The 7,565-nt window shown below is 44.0% G+C and overlaps 1 long non-coding RNA gene across 1 annotated transcript in view; it reads right to left on the bottom strand.

The window, feature by feature from the left end:
- Positions 1 to 7,565, bottom strand: part of LOC143521604 (uncharacterized) — a 14,744-nt gene continuing 7,179 nt past the window's right edge. The window contains exons 2-4 of the long non-coding RNA XR_013132801.1: positions 1,920 to 1,978; positions 1,721 to 1,777; positions 1 to 1,541 (exon numbers count right to left, since the gene is read on the bottom strand). This is a non-coding gene — a long non-coding RNA (uncharacterized LOC143521604). The remainder of the gene's footprint in view (positions 1,542 to 1,720; positions 1,778 to 1,919; positions 1,979 to 7,565) is intronic.

Here is a 7,565-nt window from a genome sequence, read left to right on the forward strand (position 1 = left end):
ATTATGCTCTGGCAAAAATGTACCAAAAATAAAACAATTTCAAATGAATCATGAGATGACATCACTGTGACACGGCAGCTGAAGGTAGAGACATGAGTTACAGGTGAGAGTGGCGTGTGGAACAGAGTGAAACGGGAACTGATACTGGGATTGTGATGGGTATTCGTACACACAGAGGGACACACAGGGATGGACACGTGTGCAGACACAGGGACAGAGAGGAGCTCCAACAATAATAAAGAGGTCAGCTGCTCAGGTAACTGGAAGAGCGGCTGACACACATGAGAAACAGTCGCCATAGTGCCCAGCAAATTACAGGTGAGTACTGTGGCATCATAAAACTGAGTCTTCATCCTGTGTTGAACCGCAGGTACTTAAGATGAGCCACAGGGGTAATAAAATGAACTTTGGACCTTGGTGGGGGAGTGAGAGAAGCAATGGAAGAGAGGTGAGTTGTTGCAGTGTCACTCCAGATGACCTCAGATGTGCACGGGGCGGGTGATGCACCGGTGAACAGAGATCAGCAGGTGTCGCCTGAAATCTACGACCTGCTCTTTACAGATGACAACCACCTCCATCCACTGACAGCAGTAACAAACGACCATGTGAACATGAGCCAGCACACTCAGCCCTCACACACACACACACACACACACACACACACACACACACACACACACACACACACACACACACACACATACACACACACACACTTTCAGGACACTCCCTGGATGATCCTCTACACCTTGCATGATCACATGATGCTTCCAGATGCTGCCTTTGCTCAACATTCACAAAAATGTCCAAAATGTGGAATGAAATGATAACTGTAGTTGTACATCAAATGAACTCATATAGGGGTGCGTGAGTTTGGACTTGAGTTTCTATCGGACTTGAGCTTCCTGTCTACTGAAACAATCTTTCTTAAATCATTTATATACACCTTCCATCAAAAATAAAAAAAGAAATGATAATTTACACAAGATTCTACTTTTGACTTTACTCTTATTAACAGTAGGGCACCATAAAATGTTTATGGATATAGCTAGAGCTGCTGTCTTTTAGCAGCTATCAAATTTCCGCTTGACAGTGCACTGTCAGAGATGATCAATTTCTTTGTCACGTTGATGTACTCTCATGATCTGCGAAGGAAACCAGGAAATAGCTTGAAAACTACAATTCCCAAAATCACTTCAGTCAGCCTAATAACAATAGGTTCACTAAGATAACACTGTAAAGAAGTTATGGGCAGCCCTACTGACTGGATGAGAAGGTGTAACCAATGGTGATGAGCTTTGGGGCTGGCGATTTAACCTATTGGGTTTGTTGCTCATTTCCGTGCAGGGCTGGGGCTCTGGGGGTTTCACCATGGCCATGATCTTCTTGTCTGGGCGGAGCCCTGTGTCAGAGGGGCGAGGAGGGTGCGCCCCACTGAAGCGTGAAATCAGCCGGCACTGATCTTTGCTCCCGAGCAGGGACGGTGAACTCTGGATGAAGTCCCCGATCTTCTGCAGGGTTCCGTCCTCCATTGACTTAGACTGACAAATCAAAAACATTTTCACGACAGGCTGTTTTAATTATACCCTACAGGAACCGATTACAGTAATAACTGCAGTTGTAATTACAGCCCTGGTCCAAGCGATCAGCATTCATTATTGCCGTGATCATGATCTTGGAGTCACAGGTATAAGAGCAGCTCTGCTGCGCAGACACAAACCTCCACAGACGTCACACTGACCCTGGAGGTCCTCTGGAGACGCAGGTTCTTCCCGTTCTTGGACGGCACAGAGTTGCACAGAGGTTCAGGTTACGAGGACACTATTCAATCAGCTAATCAGTGTGAGCCACTCCTAAAAAGTCACTTAGTTATTTTTTTAAAGGCAGGTTCTGTTGAGAGCCCTCTGGGAGCTACATACCTCCCCCCCGTGCTCTTCCTCTTCTGAGGTGTGTTACCATGGACCTGTCATCTCCAGCCCTGTGGACGTTGACGAGGTTGGGCTTGATAATAATAATAATAATAAGTTTATTTTTTATAGCGTCATCCCATCCAGACACTCAATCTTGGACTAAACAACAGAGACAGAAACTACCTCGCTATCATATAAATAAAAGAGGTCTACTAGCATTTTGCATTTGTAGCTGAGATAAATAAATTTTGTTGTTAGAATGAACTTCACAAAGAACCCCATGTTCTGTGAATTACTGTATGTTTATATTTGTATTTAATAAAATTTTCTGACCATCCTTGGTTTTTTCCTTAATGCTATGCTTTATTAGTATATGTTAAACACAATAGTCACATGATAGATGTATAAGCTAGAGCTTTTTACCTATATATATATATATATATATATATATATATATATATATAGGTAAAAAAAAAAATATATATATATATATATATATATATATATATGTTATGTGTTAATCATGAAGCCATTCAGTGTCTGGTATGGCTCAGTATGCCTTAGAATTGTATTGTCTTTCCCCTGGATGTCCTTGGCCCATTCCTGGAATCTTCTGATGTTCCTAAACTGACCTCGCTGGAGATGCCAGCTTATCTCCTAGTCTCAACATGGAAGTGGCCATGTCGGCTCTCAGACCATCATGAGATCACCAAGCGTGGATGGGGCGTGCGAGGGGAGGGGTCAATATACATTTGTCCAATCATGTGTGATATGTCAAGTTTATCCAATCATATGATTTAATCACCTCATGTTCACCTCGTGAACACCTTGTGTGCTTAGGAATTAAAATATAAGAGATGGGAGTTTGGAGGGGGGATTAGCTCTCTTTTGCAGATGCTCTTGTGTGTCTGTTAACTGAGAACTCTGGATTAATCCATACTTGCTGAATAAATTCATTTTACTTTATTATCTTACCCAACTGCTTCTGACTATTACTGTGCTCACCATTTAAGGGTTACAAAATTTCAACCACAATTTGGCACCCCAGATGGGACTCCGCGACTGAGAATGGCACACCTGAGAGATCTAAGCGCTTAGCTCCTAAAGGCCTTACTTCATCCAGCCAACGACAACTTACGTTGAGTGGGACTCGCAGGTGACTGCCTCCTCAGCGACTGAGTTTTCCCAGAAACGAACTACAGATAAATTAATTAAACCCTGGTCAGTACAACTAAAGTGTTTAGATAAACTTATTGCAGAGTTTGTGACTTCTCTCTTGGTGCGTGCATACACAGGCGACGCCAGACGCAGTTCGTAGGAAACTGTCAAGATCAGGGGATCTAACTCGATGAGAGTCGAGAGGTTTGGCGGTCAAACTCCACGGGGGGGTATACAGGTGGCACCATTGGTGGTTACCAGGCAGGATAACCGAGTGATTGGGAGTTTCACCCTCGGCTGGGAGTCGAGCACCAGGTAGGCCGCGCATAACTGTGGGCTGACGAGCACACAGTTAGCAGAAAACCAGTGAGAGTGAAAGTCCCGTTCTGCGTGAGTGTTGTATGAGAGAGTGTAGGTGAGTAATTGTTTCTCTTCTCAGAAGCAGTATAATGGGCAGGTGCCACAGTAAAAGTGAAGAGTAAGGGGCCGGTAATTGTGCAGCGCAGCCAACCTGGTAAAACACATGAGAGAACGTTATGGGCCAGAGAGTTTGAGTCAATTTCAAGTATGGGTTTCAAAGGGTGATTTTCCAGGGGAACTCAACTCAACTTTATTTATAGAGTACTTTAAGAACAGCAGCCGAAACAAAGTGCTGTACATAAGAATAGAACATTTAGACATTGTGATGTATTGGTGTTATAACTGTTCATCCTCTACATCACCTGTAGGGGGTGCTATAACACGGATGAATGATGTGTTGGCACTCGGCGAATAAAACAACTCACATGTTGAAGTAGCTGAACCTAACAAATGTGTCCGGTTGTGTTTATCTCATAGTGCAGCATATTGATGCTATCCATAAGTAATTTATATCACAGTTAGACTGTGAAAACATTACAGACATAAAACAACTAATAGCAAAAAATGGATAAAACTATATTAACTAAAACTGTAAAAGGAATCAATAGAACAAATCAAAGAATAAAACTAAAACAGTAAAAACTAAAAAACTAAAAAACATACAAAGTCTCATGCTGTGTTAAAAGCCAATGAATAAAAGTGGGTTTTAAGACTTGTTTTAAAAATGGACAGTGAAGGGGCGTCCACCAGAAGGGAGTTTTAACATGGCAGCATTAAAACGAAATTTGATAAGAACAATTTAATGGGTTTAAAGTCAACTGGGAAGCATTTGACATGTGGGAGAGGGAGGCAAAAAGATGGGAATAAAAGTGGCAATCGAAAACTAAAAATGAAGTTCAGCAGGGACTTCAAACTCCAGTTTTCTGAGTGTCTTACAGGTCCTGACCTGGATGGACACCCCAGACGGCCCCGACAGAACCAACGACTACCCCAGACTGCAGCGACGGCAGCGACCCAGGCTCCTCCCACCCCTACCACCTGCACTTCCCGAGACTTTGACACCGCCGTGTCTGGTGGAAGTCAGACCAATGACATCACGCATCATGGAGACCCCAAAACCACTTCCTTAAACTTCAACACAGTGGGCCAGCCCAGAGGCAGCACACAGTGGAGCACAGACTGCACAGGCTACAGCGCAGGCTACAAGCCAAGACTGGACACTCCCCTCCCATGCACAGCCTCCACCGCCGTGCCACCCAGACTGGATGACTGTCCCATCAACACCTGGACGTGTGACATGCCCAGAGACGGAGGCAGCAGGACAAAGCAGACCAACACGAGACATTACCGGTGTTACAAAAGTTAAGTCAGGCACCTGGCAGTGGCTCAGATAATGACAAGTCATGAAGCAGCGAGACGAGACAATCGCACAGACTGGAAAAAGCGAGGAAAGAAGAACAGAGGGAAAGGTCGTGGGAAAGGGAACAGCCAGAAGGATGATGAGGACCACACATGTTATGTCTGTGGGGAAAGTGGACATTGGGCACGAGAATGCCTGCAGAAAAAGACAAAGCAAGAGAAACAGAAACCACCAGTAGGAGGATGACGACTGACGGGAGGAGGGGTCGGCTGGTGACGCTCCGAAAGGGTCAGGTAGGACACAACATTTTTTCCTATGCTTTGCAATGAAGGAAATGCTTTCGCTAACACATGCTGATACTGTTGATAATGATAAAATGCTTTGCAATGAAGAACTACTTTTGCCTATACACGCTGATGACAGTGAAGAAAATGATAAAGTGATTAAATCTGCTGTTGAGTTTTTGCAAAATAAATATGGTTGACAGTATGAAGACAGTTATGCTGCTGATATTGATCATTGAGGCTTACTGTAATAGTAGGAGGAACTGAAATAGCTTTTTGTGTGTACACTCTGGTGCAAGCCATTCTGTTATTAAAGTATCCTGAGTGTAGTGAGTCACCACATGTGAGTGGCAGGTATCTCCTGTCGGTTGGTGCTTTAGGAACACAGTCACGGAGTCGTTCTCTGTTCCCCTCACCTACTCATTATAGGAGATGGGGACTAAATTTAGCGTTTTGTTGCTGGTATTAAATGCATGCCTAATACGTTTGCGAGTCTTCAGATTTAAGTCGGACCGGACGGTCTGAAAGTTCAATTATCTGATTCGGTACAAGCTATGCAGCTGTCATGAGACCCGCTCTTTCATGCATATGGGTGGCAACTGAGCACCTGTCCCACAGGAGATATTAAGACAGAACTGATTCTTGCGCATTTTCTTACTAACCCCACGGGTACAGATGACTTCATGGACTGTGCATGCTACACCACACAGCACACATACATGAGGGAGGGCCAGATATGGCATACAAGCTAAATGATTTAGAGAACTTGAACAGACCAAAATGCTTGGACTCAACGTGTGGGGGTTCAGGCTGGCTAGAGCAGAGCAGAGTGTGTTTCAAATGGTGAACAGTACTGCACATGTATTGATGGCCACGCCCACAGGTTGGGAGGGGCAGAGTTTGGGGGCGTGGCTAATGTGAATGCTGGATGTGGATGACTGGAAGAATGGACGGGATGGTGTTGAGTAGGGCTGAACGATTTTGGAAAATAATCTAATTGCAATTTTTTATCTATAAATTGCGATTGCGATTTAAAATCGCGATTTTTTCCCATTGTTCCACTTCAGGAAACTCTGTTTCGGCATTTTTTATACAGCTCAGATACAGGGTTGCCGGGGGGGGGGGGGGGTGTGTGTGTAAAAAATGGACTAAATTTAATTATTATTATATCGTGATCGATCGATCGCCTGTGGTTGGCGCCAGAGCGAACTACTAACTTTTTAGTCTAAGACGCTCAATGCGTGAGAGTTGGCAACCCTGCAGGTATAGCAACTTGGCTAAAATATGTGCGTGAGGGCATTTGGTAGCGCATATCCAGTGTGTTTAACAAAGCCATGAAGCCGGGATTGTTCACTACATTAAAGGACATCATGTCTTTCACTATGAACTCCGTTACTGCCCGAGTTATTTCAGCGTGCCACTTCCAATTATATCCATAAGGAGTTACACTTTCAAACGGTTCGGTCAGTGAACCCTGTCTGCTGGACCGCGGTCAAGCTATCCGCGCTTTCGCGATTCATCCGCACTTTAAATCTTAATTGCGCCTATATGCGTGATTTTACGGTATTTCGCTGCTCACCGCATACTAAAGCTGTATAAGCACAGAGAAACACTTTTGCGTATTTGAAGATGCAGCACTGGTCGTTGGCATTTTAGCCTTACAAATATGAGGCTTTGTGGTGTTTTTTTTAATGCTGAAGAAGGTTTGTAGTGTTTCCTCGCGTCGTAGCGACAGTAGCAAGGCACGTTTTACACAGACCTGACGATGAGCAGCATCTTTTAAAAGTCAAAGTAATTTCACACAACTGATGTGCTGCCCCTCTTTGGTATTAGACTTTCAGTAGTGTCAGCTTCTGTCGAGCCTGAAGCCATTGTGCAACAAGTTAAAGTGCGCTGTGTTAACTTCACTTCTCCACCTCCCTGCCTCCTGCTCGGGTTTGCTCCGTTCGTCCTCGGCTCGCTCCCAAGTCACGTGACCAGTTTAAATCGCAGCCTGTGCGATTAGACAATCGCGTTTTTAAAAATCGCGAAATTATCGCAAATGCAATTAATCGTTCAGCCCTAGTGTTGAGTACAGCCAATTACAGGACATCTACCCTAAAACTCTGAACTGGGTAGTCAGAGTGAGAAGAGGGGGTAGAACTCCTGATGGGTGAGCCGCCAACATTCCAGTATTCAAAATAGTGTGTGTGTGTGTGTGTGTGTGTGTGTGTGTGTGTGTGTGGTGCTAGAGGTGCTGTGGTCAAAAGGCTCAATCTGAGAGTAAATTATTTTTGATTGTTAATGTGATTAATAATTTTTTTTTTGTACCGGTACATCCAAATTCTTAGTTTTGGTTTAAGTTTGATGTTTGTTTCAGTGGTCGACCTCATACTCATTTTTATATTTGTTAATGTCAAACCATATACAACGAGACACTGCAGTGCAGCCTGCAGTCGTTGGAATTAAACCTGAGCTCAGTCATGTTTAATTTGTTTGCTATATGAGGCCAGT

Source organism: Brachyhypopomus gauderio, chromosome 1, assembly GCF_052324685.1.
Source record: "Brachyhypopomus gauderio isolate BG-103 chromosome 1, BGAUD_0.2, whole genome shotgun sequence".
NCBI classification, from domain to species: Eukaryota; Metazoa; Chordata; class Actinopteri; order Gymnotiformes; family Hypopomidae; genus Brachyhypopomus; species Brachyhypopomus gauderio.